Below are 15,493 nucleotides of genomic sequence, written 5' to 3'. Positions count from 1 at the left end.
TGGGGAGGCTGACTAGCACAAGCTGAGCCTGGGAGGTGGCCCTGAGGTCGTGGGGAAGTCACTCGGGTCCAGGAGACCTCTGAGCTCAGGATCAAATGAGCGGTTGCACGGGGTTTGAGGGCATGGTCCCCAAGAACAAAGGACTGCGTTTGCTGTGGTTTCAGGAACCACTGGGGTTGGAGTCAGCATCACTGAGTACAGGGCACAGGAGACCCAAACTGCTCACTCCACCCTATCACCATTCTAGGCTCCACAAACAAAGTTCAAAGCTTAGGGTGCAGGGTTTGCACCCCAGTCTACTTGGCTTGTCTCCATACGGGCTTCCTGCTGGCTTTGATCTTGCAGGCCCTTTCAGAGCCCTTCTGACTCTGAGCAGTGTCCAGGAAGAAAAGCCACAGGAATGTGGTACAACAGCTGCCAAGCCAGCCCAGGCCGTTCCTTCCTTGTCTTTAGAGAGAAAAGCTGAGCTTCCCGCATAACAATGGAACCCGCCCCACAAGATCAGCACTAACCCCATGTGACAGGACATCTCGGCCACAAGGAAGCAGCTTGTTCCAAATGGCCTTGCCTCAGAGTGTGCACAGGCACACATGCATGCAGACACACATACACAGACACACATGTGTGCACATACATATCCATATACATGCTCATGTGCACATACATACATTTACCCGATACACCAGTGTGCACTCCCTGTGCTGTATAACTCTTCAAGGAGAGCTGAACATTTTCCTGGCATATTGACCCACCCATTAGTGATCCTGTGGTGTTTACCCATCATTCTTTGCTCTTCGACACAGTGGGACTCGGGCAGTGACCAGCCACAGTCCCCCGCATGGGCAAACCCACCCAGAATGGGTGCAATCATGGCAGGATATTTGAAATGAGCATTTTCCCCGCCCAGGTACTGAGATACTCCCTTAGCTTTGGTCCCATGAGTACATGGATGATCTGGGGTCTCCAGAGCAGAGGACGGAGGGGAGTTGGAATCAAAAGTCGTCTCCAAGTTGTGGGGCAAATTCCAGCTGAGGATTTGATCCCCTCCATGTTAGAGGATTGCATCCCCTGCGGAGTGCAGATGGTCTGCTAATGTGGTCCTGGGGCCTCAAACCTTCAGAGGTGGGATGTCACAGAACAGGGCTGGGGGAGTCCCCGGTGGCGGGGATCAGGCTCAACGTCATTTGTCATGTTTGCACCCCCAAACAGCCCAGAAACCCCTCTCTAACAGCCGAGACACTCTGCTTAGGGTTTTGTCCCCCCCCCCCGGGGGGGTCTCGATACCATGCTTGAGGCAGCTTGAGAGAGCATGCTGAGGCTTTGTGTGCAGTCCTGCCTATGGGTACGATAGCCTGGGCTCCATGGCTTAGCTGAATGATCATCAGGGAAGCCCTCTGTTGACCCGAGCTGTAGCTGCTGCTGGACCCACCCAGCCTGGGAGGAAAGAATGGGGGCCATCCAAGTTCTTTTCTCGTGGAGGCACACAGAATGAGACCATGCTCTGAGCCCCAGCGGGGGGGGGGTGCTTCTGCCAGCTTGATGCAGAAGAGCTTGGATGGAGACCCCAGATTCAGGAGAAACTGGATTATTGCTGCAGGTGCATCTTTTCTAGGAGCGATAGAAGCTGGATGGCTTCCTGCAGAGTCCATCAGGGAGTCCACATGGGTTTCAATGGACAGACACAAAATCCAGGAAAGAAGTGCTGTGTGTTTTGTCATGGGTGGCTCACAATGATGGAGGAGACCCCTGGGAGAAGAGGGGACAGAGAATGGGCTGGTCTGTGGCAGGCTTCTGACCAAAAAGGCAGAACAGTGTGAAGGCCAGGGTCTTCTCTCCTGGCAGCCGTCTAGAAGTCTGGTATCTGATGCCAATGGTTTTCCTTGGTGCTATTTCCAGACTCCCAGCAACCTTTGCCAGGTGGAAACCTGTGTCCATGGTGGGCCCTTGCCCTGGCTTTGCCTGCGGGGTGGGGATCACCTTTCTTCTTCCTCATTCTTCCTAACTGGGCCACCCACACTGTGCAGCGCAAAGAGCGGGCTCCCGGGAGGAGGTACCCTAGGCCACAGCCCATCACTCATTTGACCATCAGCAAGGTGTCTTTTAGAAAATTGATTTTTTAGCTAATTTGTCTTGACTTGATGGTCTGTGTGGTGACTGATGGGCTCATTCCACTTGAAGGATGAGGCCAAGCAGCCGTGAGAAACGGGCAGTGCCATGGCATTCATGCAGACAGGGCTCCCATGTCCTGGATGCCACAGGAGTCCTCATGCCCGGCCCACACCAAGAATTCTGCGCTTGTTCTAGACTGAGTCACTAATGCATCCAGGCTGACGGTAACAAGGGACAAATGCTGTGAGAGATAAGGCTACAGGGCCTGTGAAGGCCATGCAGGGTGGAAGCCAAGGCCAGAAAAAAAAAAAAAACTAGAGAGGGAAGAATGATAAAAGTGCTACAGCAAGGTTACAGACGGGGCCTCCAGAATTAGAGACACCATCTGGAACCTTCTAGACATAGTTTGGAAAGAGATGGTGGGGAAAGTGTGGGCTTGGAAGAGTGAGGGTTCCTGAGATAAGAGCCTGCCTCTTTGTAATCTAGATAGATTACAGCCTTAGTGGGTGATGGGCTCAAAATGACACTGAGGGAAAGGGGATAATGAGCTTGTGTGCATCATATTACCCAGGTCAAGAACGTGTGAGTTCGAGGCTGGGCTAGACCGATAGCCTCCAGAACAATACAGAGAAACCCTGTCTCGAAAAACCAAAAAAAAAAAAAAAAGAACGTGCCTGAACCCAGGTGTCCTGGAGACCCTGGACAGACAGTGCCTCCTCCTTGTGGGTTAAACTGTGCCCCCCCCAAAGGCTAGCCCCACCCATCAGCACTTCCTGTCCAGTCTCTCTCTGCTCCCTGGTCTGCCCAAATGAGCAATCTCTGCAGCTCCAACCATGAGCCACTCCTACACCCGGGGAGGGCTGAACCCTCAAGTTGTGAGCTCCAGTAAATCCTTCCTCTCTCAAGTTACTTCCTGTCAGGCATTTGGTCACAGTGACAAGGACAGTAAATGGCACAGGGACATCTGTAAAACATCATGACTCTGAGGTTCAGACAGGAGCAATGTGTCAGCATCTAGGCCTGGATTCAGTGACTCCCCATGGTGAGGTCACTCCATAACTGGTGCTGTTCTGAGCGATCAGGAGGGGAGGACCTGTCTGAGCTATAAACCCTGAATCTTTCCTGCAGGCTCCATGGTAGGATAAACAGGGAAGCCACCTGCTGGCCAAGGGGGAAAGAGGAACCAGTACCATAGTGTGGTGGCAGCCCATGGCATGCATGCAGAGGCAGGCCTTTCTAAAGCCCCAGATAAATGACCAGAAAGGAGCCAGTGAACATTAAACGTGGAGGAAATCTCCTGGCCTCCTGTTCCAACATGTCCAGAGCAGGTCCTTCTCCATAAGCCTCAGTTTCTCGGGCCGTCCACTCCCCATCCCATCATTGGAGAACTTTCTAGCAGGTCCCCCTGAGTTTGCCAGGCTCTGAGGATGACCCTGGAGCAAAAGTGACTTTAATGGCGGCCGCCTTCTCTCTCTCCCAGGCCGCCACCAGCCTTGACAAATTCAGTCACAGTGAAATTGCTCTTGTGGCCTGGGGCCAGCAGAGGGAGGAGAGCCATAAATCCCAGGTGGAGACTGCTAAGAGAATGAGGACAGCTCTCTGCTAAGGGCACACTACATTCAGTGGCACGTGTCACTCCAGCCCCTCACGATTGAGGGGCCTGGGGTGAGAGATCAGTGTCAAGCCCAGTTGGTGATTAATGAAGGGCTGGCTGGCAGGGACCACACAGCAGTACACTGTGTGTGACTTTGCTTCTCAAGCAGCTTCACTGGCAAGGATGTCCCCCCACACTGTGACACGCAGGAGCCAGTTATGGCCTCCTGAGATCTGAAGAGATTCCAATGCAGGTCTGTCCACAGGCACCCGCAGCACAAAGCAGAGCCTGGCCACAGTGGCCTAGGAGGAGCGGCAGAAGCATCCTAGGACAGATGTCCCCAGGCATCTGGCCAGGCACAGACTATTGGTTGCAAAACCAGTTCAATGTCAGAGTGGTGAGTGACCTCAGACCAGGTCAGGGCCTGAAGGTTGCCTTCTTCTGTCACCTGGGATAACGAGGTGACAGTCTGCCACGTCCAAGTACCTACAGCATGCTGAGCCTGAGGTCACGTCTTTAACTTCTCTAGGGTCACTGCTGTCTTGTGCAAGACTCTGATATGGGACACGCTAGCCTGGGGTCCCCAGGAAACAGCCCAGGCTTTCCTCATGCACACATATACTAGGGATGAAACTGAGTTTTGTGGATGCACCCCAGGGTACCCTAGCATCCTCATGGCACCCCTATTCAGCAGGTGCCAGTCATGCTTGGGGTGTGAGAAACTGTACCTCTTCAAATGAGAAAATGCCAGCAGGAGAAAGGGATTGGAGCAGACTCAGAAGCGCCGGGAGCTCTGGAGGCATGTGTCTGTGGGGCCTGGGTCAGAGGGAGCAGACTGGGCTAGCCCCGCACCAGATGTTCCCCACTGGTCCCACCTGGGCTGTGTGCCCAGAACACGGTACACGAGATGCTTCTGTTCCTCCAAGGAGCTGAGGCCCACCACATCAGGGACATCTGCTTGGGACATATAAACCACAGCTCCCAGGATGAGGATGTAGGCATGGCCCAGGCTATCTCCTATGATCGCATCTCAGGTGGGCATGAGATCCAGGCTTCCTGGCACAGTGGGGCACACAGTCTGTTGAGTGAGGGAGCCACTGGTGATACACCCTTGGGCATCTTACCTCACCTCTTGGAGCCAGTCCTCGAAGCACGCTGCAGAGAGCCCTGGAACTCGGTAACCAGTACATGAGCAACTTCCTGACATCGCAACAGGGTACAGGAGAAATCAGGACTCTCTCTGAGGCCTGGTGTCACAAGAGACCATTTAAGAGGACCATGAGCACAAAGGAGGGCCTGTGGGTACACAGGAGGGCCCCAGCCTCTTGGGAATCACTTGGGATTGCAGTGTCAAAGGCAGCTGCTCTCTTTCCCTCGCCCAGGAGGGCTCTTAGTTCAGGGAAGTCACAAAAATGGGGAAAAACAGTAGAAATCCATTCCTCACGGTGCTGGAACCCAGAAAGTACAAGACCCAGGAAAGGTGAGGACTGACTTCCTGGGTCACAATCAGTATCTCCTCATTGCTTCCTCGTGGTAGCAAGGCAGAGCTTTGGAGTTATCTCTGTAAGGGCCGGATGCTACCCCGGGGCGCCCCCCCCACAACATAATTACCCCTCCCCAGAATCCCTGTTTTCTGGACCATCACCTTGGGAGGAGAACTTCAGCAGAATAGAGGACGCAGCTATTCATGGGCCCATAGGCTCTCTCTGGCCTCTACTTCTCTCTGCATTTAGTCAGACCTTGAGACCTGAAGGCCTGAGAACAGAGCCCCATCTGAACTAGGGAGGAGTCAGCATCTAGCCCCATGCTGGTGTGTTTTATGCTCCACTATGGCAGACCAGGGTGGGGAGGTCCTGGGGACCTAGAAGAGGGAGCACTCGTGTTCAATATGCTCAACCCTACCTCTGTCCCAGTAATGTGACCAGTTCCTCCACAGGGCTGCTCCAAACACAGCTGTGGCAGGGACATAGGGATGAAGCAGAGGCTCCAACAACATGGAAACGTGGGCAGACCTCTGCCCCCGTGGGCAGACCTGCAGGCTGGAGGCAGACCTCTGCCCCCGTGGGCAGACCTGTAGGCTGGAGGCTAGCCTGTTTACTAAGAGTCGCCCCTCACTCTCAAAGGTGTCCTGGTCAGTTGGGTGACAAGTTACATAGCATCTCTGAGGCCCAGGAATGTAGAACTTGGATGTGATGGCCAGATAAGGGGCCAGAGTCAATCGCTCTTCTTGAAGCCCTTGGGCAGGATAAGAGACGTGCTTCTAAGCAGGTGTCTAAATTCTTAATAGGGTTTACTCAGCCCACACATGCAACTTCAGGACAAATGGCCGGAGGGACAATCTCTGAGGTGGGTGTGTTACTGGGTGGTCATATAGCTTCCTTCCTTCTGCTCTGAATAGAACTGCAGTGAGATCAGATATTTCCTGAAAATGCCAAATGTTTGATTTTCTTGTCTTCAGTGGAAAGTGGTTAGAATGTGATTTCAAGACTGTTTATTAAGATGAGATACGTTTTGCCATTTTATTATGTCAACAGTATTGAGTCAGTTGAGAATTTGATTTTTTTTGAGAGCTAAGGAAGCAGTTGTTTATATAACTAAGTTAATTGTTTTTTATTTTAAACTGTATCTGTGGTTAACCAAATCTTAGGTCACACTAAGGAAACCACCAACTACTCTCTCTCTCAAATGTTGGTTTAACATTTGAAAATTTAACCGCAAAAGAAAGAAATGAACAAATCATATGTCTATGCCAACAAACGTTAATGGTTTATTAGTAAAATCCAGTTTTGATGCCCAATAAAAATTCTGAGTGCACTTTGATCCCAGCACTCGAGGCAAGTGGATCTCTGAGTTTAAGGCCAGCCAGGTCTGCAGAGTGAGTTCCAGAACAGTCAGGGCTACACAGAGAAACTCTGTCTTGAAAACCAAAACCAAAACCAAAATCTCTGACACAACCTTATCTAGCTCCTGACCCTCTGGGATAATAGTCAGCTGCTGGCCCCAGAGGCTTCCAATCTCAACACCTCTAATGGATGTGCTCAAGCCAGAAGACCTCCCAGTATTCACACCCCATCCTCTGCTGTCCCCCACTCACTGCTTCCTGGACCAGCCTCCTGGGCAAGAACAACTTCCATCAACAGATGAGAAGAAAGACCTTGTTTCCCTCCTTGGAAAGGGTTGGGTTTTCTTCCTTATTTGTCACTTTTGACTGGACCCCTGTAACTGTTTACCAAGGGCAAGCCAGGCATCCTGAAGTGAGGGTTTCAATATGTGTATTTCAAACATCACTAAACCAATGAAGAGGCTTGATACACAAGAAGTCTTCTACTTAAAAAATGTGTGTATGGGTGTTTCGCCTGCGTGTATATTTCTACATCGTGTGTGCCTGTGGTGTCTATGGGGACCAGAAGAGGGCATTGGAAGTCTTAGAACTGGAGTTACAGAAAATTGCAAGTCACCATGTAGGTAGTGGGAATCAAACCCAGGTCTTCCAGCAGAGCAGCCAGTATCCTTAACCATTGAGCCATTTCTCCAGTCCTGAGTCTCCTGCTTCTTACGTCATTCATATGGCTACCTCCTTAGCCTGTTTGAGAGGTCTAGAATAATTATACTTGTTTTATTCTCTCACTTACCTTCTGATGAGTTTTCTCTTTACAAGGGAAAAGTGATTTTACCCAGCGACTGTAAATGTAGCACATGCCTCATTCAAGATGTTCAAACTTTATGGGAGTGTGTAATAAAAAAAAATGGAAATCCTCTTCTTAAACCCCATCCATGTCTGGGCAATGGCATGAACACTTGCCGAGACACTCTTTGTGCATGTATACTTTATTTTATGTAACTGAACTCCCGTCCTCCATATTTGCAACTTTGGACAATGCTATAAGAGCCTATGGGGGGGCCTGCAATACGGCTCAGTGAGTGAAGGTGCTTGCCACTAAGGCTGATGACCTGAGTTCAATTTCAGGTATCCACATAGTTCAAGCAGAGAACCAACTCCTACCGGTTACTCTCTGACTTCCTCAAGTGCTCCAAAGACTTCATATGTGCACATGCTCACACATAAAAGAAATGTAAAAATATTTAAGATCCTATTTAGGCGTTAACTAAGAGTTGAAATAAAAATTAAGGAAATAGCAACTGAAATACGGCTCAGCAGTTAAGACCACTTACGGCTCTTGCAGAGGACCTGAGTTCAGTTCCCAGCACCCCCACTAGGTAGTTTGCAAGTGTTTGTAACTCCAGCTCCTGGGAACCCAATGCCCCTGGACTCCATGGGCACCGCAACCATGTGCCATCTCCTACACACATGCACAAAATTTAAATAAAATAAATCTTTGAAAGTTAGAGAAATGGGGGCTGGGGTGCAGCTGAGAAGAGAGGTCCTGCCTACTCTGTGTGAGGTCCTGGGTTCAAAGCCCAGTACTACTAAGAGGCAGGGGATAGATTTTACCCTGATTGTGGACAATTTTATGCTTAGCTTTGTTTGTTCCTTACTAACTCTTGGCGTTTGAAAGTTAAGCCATAATAATTCTGATTTATTAAACTTTTCTACTTGTTTTTCTTAAAAGATCAGTGAACACAAAAATGATGATAAATCTGCCCCTTTCCACATTTACTGCCCCCATTTTTGATCTGTTGTCTTGGGGAGAGTTGGAAAGGGTGGGAGGAAGGGCTTTGCTTCTGGACCATGCACTGGGGAAAAAGGCATGGCCAGCCCTCTGCCTCTTAGCTTCATACTAGAGTAGCTCTTCTAGAAGCCCGCTTTTAGTTCGGACACTGATTAACATCAGTAGAGCTCAGACCGTGAGCACAGCCTTGGACTTAGGCAGAGACAGGTGGGAGCTGTCCAAAGACGGGACAAAGATGCCCTAAAGGTGAAGTGGCTGCGTGTGGGTACCGTGGAGAAAAACAAAGCAACACGGACTAGAGCAGGGTATATGTGCACACGGTGTTAGCGGGGGAAACATTTGGTTTCCACATGAAGCCTGATGGAAACTGTGCAGTTTCTTTTAGCTAAATACCCTCAGTATGGGTGTGTCTTACAACTAGCTTTCTCAGAGATTTTTTTGGGTTTGTTTTTGGTTTTCAAGATAGAGTTTCACTGTGTAGTCCTGGTTCTCCTGGAGCTCACTCTGTAGGCCAGGTTGGCTTTGAACTCAGAGAGCTGCCTGCCTCTGCCTCCTGAATGAGTGCACCACCTCAGAATTTTTATCGATCACAAAAACTGGATTTTACTAAATAAATCATCAACATTTGTTGGCATAAACATGATTTGTTCATTTCTTTCTTTTGCAGTTAAATTTTCAAAGTGTTAAACCAACGTTTGGGAGACACTAGGTTTGGTTCCTTTAATGTGACCTCAGATTTGGTATTGTGATGATATTGCCTTCACTTCCCCTAGTCTTCTGAAAAAGTTTTGTGGAAAGATACTATGTCTCCTCCACACACTTGGCTAAGTTCCTCCATGAAGCTATTGGATTTGAGTCTCACACACACACACACACACACACACACACACACACACACACACTTTTCCCTGTATGTTCAATCTATTTAATTAAGGAGTGGTCATTCAAATGCATTTTTTTTTGCCATGAGTGAGCTTTGGTAATTGCAAAGAATTTGTCTATGTCATCTAAGGTGTCAGATCTATCAGCATAAAGTTAGCCACAGTGGTCCCTTATTATCCTCTGATATCTGTGGAATCTGTCATGATGCCACCTCCCCATTATTCACATTGGTAATTTGTGTCTTCTCCCTTTTTTCCTGATACATCTGACTGGATGTTTTATCACTTTTATTGATCTACTTTAAGAACCAGTGTTTGCCTTTATGGATTTTTCCCTCTATTTTTTTTGTTTTGTTTTCTAGCTCATTGATTTCCATTGTAATCCTGGTTTCCCCCTTTTCTGTTCACACTGGGCTCACTTAGTCTTTTTCTGGTCTCTTAATGTAAGGGACGGGCCATCAGTCTACGATTGCTTTTTCCTGTATTGGGCAGTTGGTGCTCAAAAGTCCTACTTAGCAGTGCTTGCACACGGCCCGAAAGTGCGTGCAGACAGCTTGGGCTTCCATACTTGTTTCGTTCCCCTTTAATTTCTTCCCCTTTAATTTCTTCTTTACACTATGGGCTGTTTGAGTGTGCTACTTAATTCCCAAATACCTGTATCTCCCTCTGCTGCTGAATTTGAATTAACTCCATTTTGTGGGGTGCGTGGTTTTGAGGCTTACATCTTTCAAAGCCGGCGCTTCGCTTTAAGGTCCAGCATATGGTTCAAATGTTCACTCAAAAGGAAGAGGCCGTTGGGCTGAGTGGTCTACGTATGTTATGACATCATGTTTTCTGATAGTGGCATTCAAGTGTGCTTTGTTCATTTGGCTTCCTGATTTTATTTTATTTTTTTAAAGGATAATTGAAATGCTGACAAGGTGTTTCCACTTCTGCTGGCATCATAAACAACACAGAAGTGAACATCTTGGGGCACTCACCCAATAACTCAAGGCAACTGGGGAATACAGATACCCCATTCTCCAAAGCTGCGGCCAAGGTTTAGTCAGGGTTTAGACTGAGTCAGGGACTATCCAAAACTGTTGCCTGAGTGGTCTCCATGCTGCTTTAAGAAGTTCCAGACCACAGGGTGGGACCTAGGTGTGGGGTGATGAGGTTGGGGTACACAGGTTCCAATTAGAGTGCAGAGGAAACAGAAGGACTTGGGGGCATAAGCACATGAGCAACAAGGGGCTCACACTGGAAAGGGACCAATGTCTGCCTGACCTCTCTAGCGCCACCTGCAGTTCTGGAGGAGTCCTGAAAACTGGGAGGCGTGGCTTTCTTACGTCCCAAGACAGGGGTGAGCTTGTCACCTTGAAAGCGCATTCTCACAGTGCTGTGGACAGTACATGCGGCAGACCTGAGGGGTGATGGCCTGTCCCTGCTGAGCCTGGGACTGGAAATGCTGACAGTCTTGTGGGAAGCCCAGACAGAGATTTATGGAGCTGTTTTCACCAGTGAGAACCGCACAAAGAAGGATCCATAACATATTGACTGAAAAAAATAGGCTTGCAGACAGATCTGCATTGATTGTTGTTTCTCTGTTCGTGGCCTTATTTCTCCCCTTATTGTAAAGAAGCCGAATATCCCTTGCTCTTGGAAGGGTCCCCATGGGTGTCCTCTTTCCCAGAGCCTGCCTCTGACCCTGCCTGTGGTATTCCTCTTGTATAATCCTCATGTGAAGACTGGCTCATCCCTGGAGGTTCTCTTAGCCTTCCTCTCCCACTCTTCCTTGCTTTCCCCCTCCCTCTCGCCTGCATGCCCCCCCATGCTGCCCACACCTCCTCTGAGCACTCTCCAGTGGCCATCCTATATAAAGATCTGTATATAAAGGGCTTGATGGCATATCCAGTGGCCAGCAAGAGCCTAAATCCTAACAGCAGTCATGTGTGAGCTTGAAAGTGGATTGTTCCCAAAGAGCCTCTGTTGACTCCAGCCTTAGGTGATGCCTGGATTGTGGATTCCACTGAGTCTGAATTAGGATACCGCTAAGCTGTGCTTGGAACCTTCACCTGCATAGAGTGTAAGTGTGTGTTGTTTCATGATGCTAAGTTGATGGTCATTTGTTACACAGCTGTAGATGACTAATACAAAAACAATTACTGCTCCTGCTTCCTCTTATTTCCATCTGTCTTTACATCTTCACTCTTCAGGGGTGTACAGTTTTATTTTGTTTTGTTTTTTTTTTGTTTTTGCCTTGATGTCTCTGTGTCTACCCTCCTTGGTCAACTTCCACTCGGCCAGATCCTCCTGAAATGCTCCTTGGGGGGCCTCTAGGCTAGCAATACCCTGCCGACTTACTCATGCTCTCTGTGCTTGTGGATGGAACCCACCATTGATATTTGTATTTGTTTTTGGGGGGTTGCCATAGCCTACCAGAGACGGGATGACTTAAAACAACTCAAATTTATTCTTTCACAGTCCTGGAGGCCAGAAGTCTGAAAGAAACTGTCAGAGAATCCAGGGAAGAGTGATGCTGGGGCTTTCCCAGAATCCTTGGTGTTCTTCTGTCTGTGTAGATCTGTGGACAAATTTGCTTCCTCTTAAAAGGGCCTGAGGGTCACCCTCATCCAGTGACCTCTTTCCAGGTGATAATATGTGCAATGATGCTATTTCCAGATCCTGTCACACAGCACTCGGCAGCCCAGAAAACCCCACACCAAGAGTCATGAGTACATCTGCCATGATGCCCCTGAGACCATGCCCCAAATGCCATGGAAGACACGTCCTCTCTGAAAACAGACTCCAAGAGGGAAGGGCCCAGCTGGAAGCCAAAGGCACCCTGAGGAGCCCTGAGGTTCTCAGGTTTGCTCTGGCCTCTGGGATCAGTGCTGACTCTGGACTACACTCAACTGGTTTTGTTTGTTTGTTTGTTTGTTTGTTTGGCACAGTGCAGACAATGTGCTGGTAGGAGCTGTGCTTGGGAATGAGACCACATCAGGACCTGGAGCCTCTGTAGGCGGTGCTGAAAGGACTGAGGGAGACAGCTGCATGGTGGGGCCTGGAACATTCTTCTCTCTTTGATGGAGCAGAGCTGGTTGGCCACAATGTTGACCTGGAATGTCCTGGACTATTATCAATCCTGGCCTTCATGTCCCCTCACCATCACTTTCTGGGGCTAAATACTTCAGTCACCCAGAGGGCAGGGCTTTGTCTCCTGCTAGTCAAGCAACCAGGCTCTAGACACATGTGAGATACGGTTTTTCCTCTCCTGATTGTCAGGGATATGTGATCTCCCTGGGTAGCACATGAGGTCTTGTTTGATGTCCAAAGACCTCAGGTGTGGTAGTGAAGATGCCATAGAGCACCTGTAGCTCCCATCATCACTCTGTCTTCACCTGGTCTGATGCCCAGGCCTGTCTTGGTACCCTTCCCATTACACTACCCCAGTGCTTCCTGCCGGTGGGCATCTGGGCTCCATTTATCTCACAGATATTTACTTTAGTATCATGCCTCCCTCTATACCCTGGTCCATGCTCAGTCTGAGCTCTTTCTTGGTCCCCATGAGGGCCCTAGACAGTGTTCTGGGGTTCAGAGGTGGCCCTAGTGGGGGTAATTTCCAGCCTTGAGAGAAGAGAAGCAGCCAGGAAGGAGAGGCTAGACCAGGGAGGTGAGGCTAGACCAGGAAGGAGAGGCTAGACCAGGGAGGAGAGTCTAGACTAGGGAGGAGAGGCTAGACCAGGGAGGCAGGGCACATCCTGGGATGGAGGGTCATAGGGTCCGTTGGGGCAGGGAGTGAGAGGAAAGGTCAAGTTGGGGAAGAGGTCTGAAGGACAGGGACCACATTTGGGGTTCATGGCAGCTGGAGACCAGCTTGCTCCTGTTACCAGGCGGCATGGGTGGTCCCCATTGTGTTTTCACAGGTTTAATTAAGTCTCCCCAGGACTTGGGACTTTTCAAGCATTCTTCAGAATGACCTGGCAGGTATTCCTCAGAGGATGCTGTCTTGATTAAAAAGAAAATTGAAAATCTTCACACCTTTTGCCTCATGATAATAAGGAATGGAACACTGGAAGATCTTCCTGTTCAAATACCACCAAGCCACTGTCATACAGCCCCTCATCAAGCAGGACCCACAGGAGGTTCTAAGACACGAGAATGAAGACAGTGGGGAGGCTATTTTGAGAGAAAGAGCTACACATTAAGCCCATGGTGTCTATACCCCTCCATGTTGGTGCTCTCAGGAATATTCTAGTATTAGGAGCTCACCACTCTTGGAGGAAGCTGTTAGCTGGGGGTGAGCTACATAAAAACCAGGGTAGGACATGTTCGAATAGTCACCATAGTGTTCAAGCCCTCAGTGTGCTCAGGACATGGCTTGCTTCTGTCAAGCGGTAAAGGACGTGGTGCTAAAATCAAGAGAAATCGGTCTCATTTGGTAATAGTGTTGATGTGGGTACTACAGCACATTGCAGTATGCCTCAGTGGACCGAATGTGTTTAAAAGCAGAGGGGAAGAGGCATTTTTAATGGCAAAACAAGATGTTCTGAAATAATTTCCCAGTGATCAAGAACCAAGGTGCCACTAGTATGCCACCAAGCAGACATCTGCTAGGTGGACAGATGTCCTCACAGAATGGCTTCTTCCATAGGGCTGCAGTGGCCATCTTAGTTACTTTTCTGTTGCTGCGAAGAGACATTATGACCAAGGCAACTTATAGAAGAACAAGTTTATCGGGGCTTACAGTTACAGAGAGTGAGTCCATGGCCGCAGTGGCAGGCAGCATGGTGGCAGGGGCGTGGTACTGAAGCTTACATCTGATCCACAGGCACAAGGGCGAGGGAAAGCTGACTAGAAATGGCATGGGCTTTTGAAACCTCAAAGCTCACCCCCAGTGACACGCCTCCTTCAACAAGGCCACGCCCCTAATCCTTCCCAAACAGTTCCACCAACCAGGGACCAAGCATTCAAATATATGAACCTATGGGGACCATCCTCATTCAAACCACCACAGCAGCCTCGTGGGTAAAATGCTTCTGGCAGAGTATTTGTGGAAGTCGCTACTGAGCAATCCTGTGTGCAACTCCGTTTTCACAACCTCACAGCTTTCATTGGCCAAAATTAATTCTACAAAGTGCTAGGCCTCCCAGGGCCTTCTCTATACATGAATATTATGTACTTCGATCTGCTGTTTCCTCTGGTGCCCTTCCACAGCCCACTGCACACTCCTTTCCCCGACATCTCCAACAGCCTCACTTTTATATGGTAGAAAAACATGTGACATTTAGTTCCCAAGTTTGTCTTAGTTTGATCTGTCACATGACAATCTCCAGTCTGCCACATCCTTTTTCCTGCAAATGAAATAACTTCATTCTTCTTCATGATTGAATAATACTGGTGTGTGTGTGTGTGTGTGTGCACCTGTGTATATGTGACAGTGTGTGTGAGACTGTGTGTGTATATGACTGTGTATGTGACTGTGTGTGACTGTGTGTATGTGACTGTGTGTATATATGATTGTATGTGTGTTACTGTATGTGTGTGACTGTGTGTGTGACTGTGTATGTATGTGATTGTGTGTATGTGACTATGTGTGTGCCTATGTATATGTGACTGTGTGTGTGACTGTGTATGTGACTATGTGTGTGACTGTGCGTGTGACTGTGTATATGTGACTGTGTGTGCATATATAAGACTGTATGTGTGTGACTGTGTGTGTGATTGTGTGTATATGACTATGTGTGCACATGTGTATATGTGAGTGTGTGTGTGTGTGAGACTGTGTGTGTGACTGTGTGTGTGTGTGTGTGTTAGCACTGTGATAAACATGAGCATTTGCTTTTTTGCTCATGTGGCAGAGTGGTTCTATTTTTATTTTGCCATCTTTCACATTCTATTACCAAAGTGGAAAGGGGGTGACTGTCACTTCTAAGTCTAGCTTTCTGCCTGTCTTTCCCTCCTTAGTGCTGGGATTTTTCTGATGCAAATCTGCAACCAGGCTGCTGTGTTATGAGCTGCCCTGTGGAGAAACACAGGCTTCCAAGACCTAAAGTGCCCTGACAACAGCTACACCAGTGACCCCAGGAGTGAGCTTGGGAATGAATCCCTTCCCATGAGCCTGCAGATTAGACCACAGTCCTGACTAGCAGCCTGGTTGAGCCCAGATGCCATCCAATCTAATTTCCACAAAGTCCTGGCCTGGACTGACCCAGAAACCTGAGCCCTACCAACAAGCCCCCCCAGGGCTACCCAAGTGTGGGGAACACATGTGTTATCGTTTAAATCTAAAATGTCTC

This window comes from Mesocricetus auratus, unplaced genomic scaffold, assembly GCF_017639785.1.
Source record: "Mesocricetus auratus isolate SY011 unplaced genomic scaffold, BCM_Maur_2.0 Super-Scaffold_100010, whole genome shotgun sequence".
NCBI lineage: Eukaryota > Metazoa > Chordata > Mammalia > Rodentia > Cricetidae > Mesocricetus > Mesocricetus auratus.
This window is presented reverse-complemented; position numbering follows the sequence as displayed.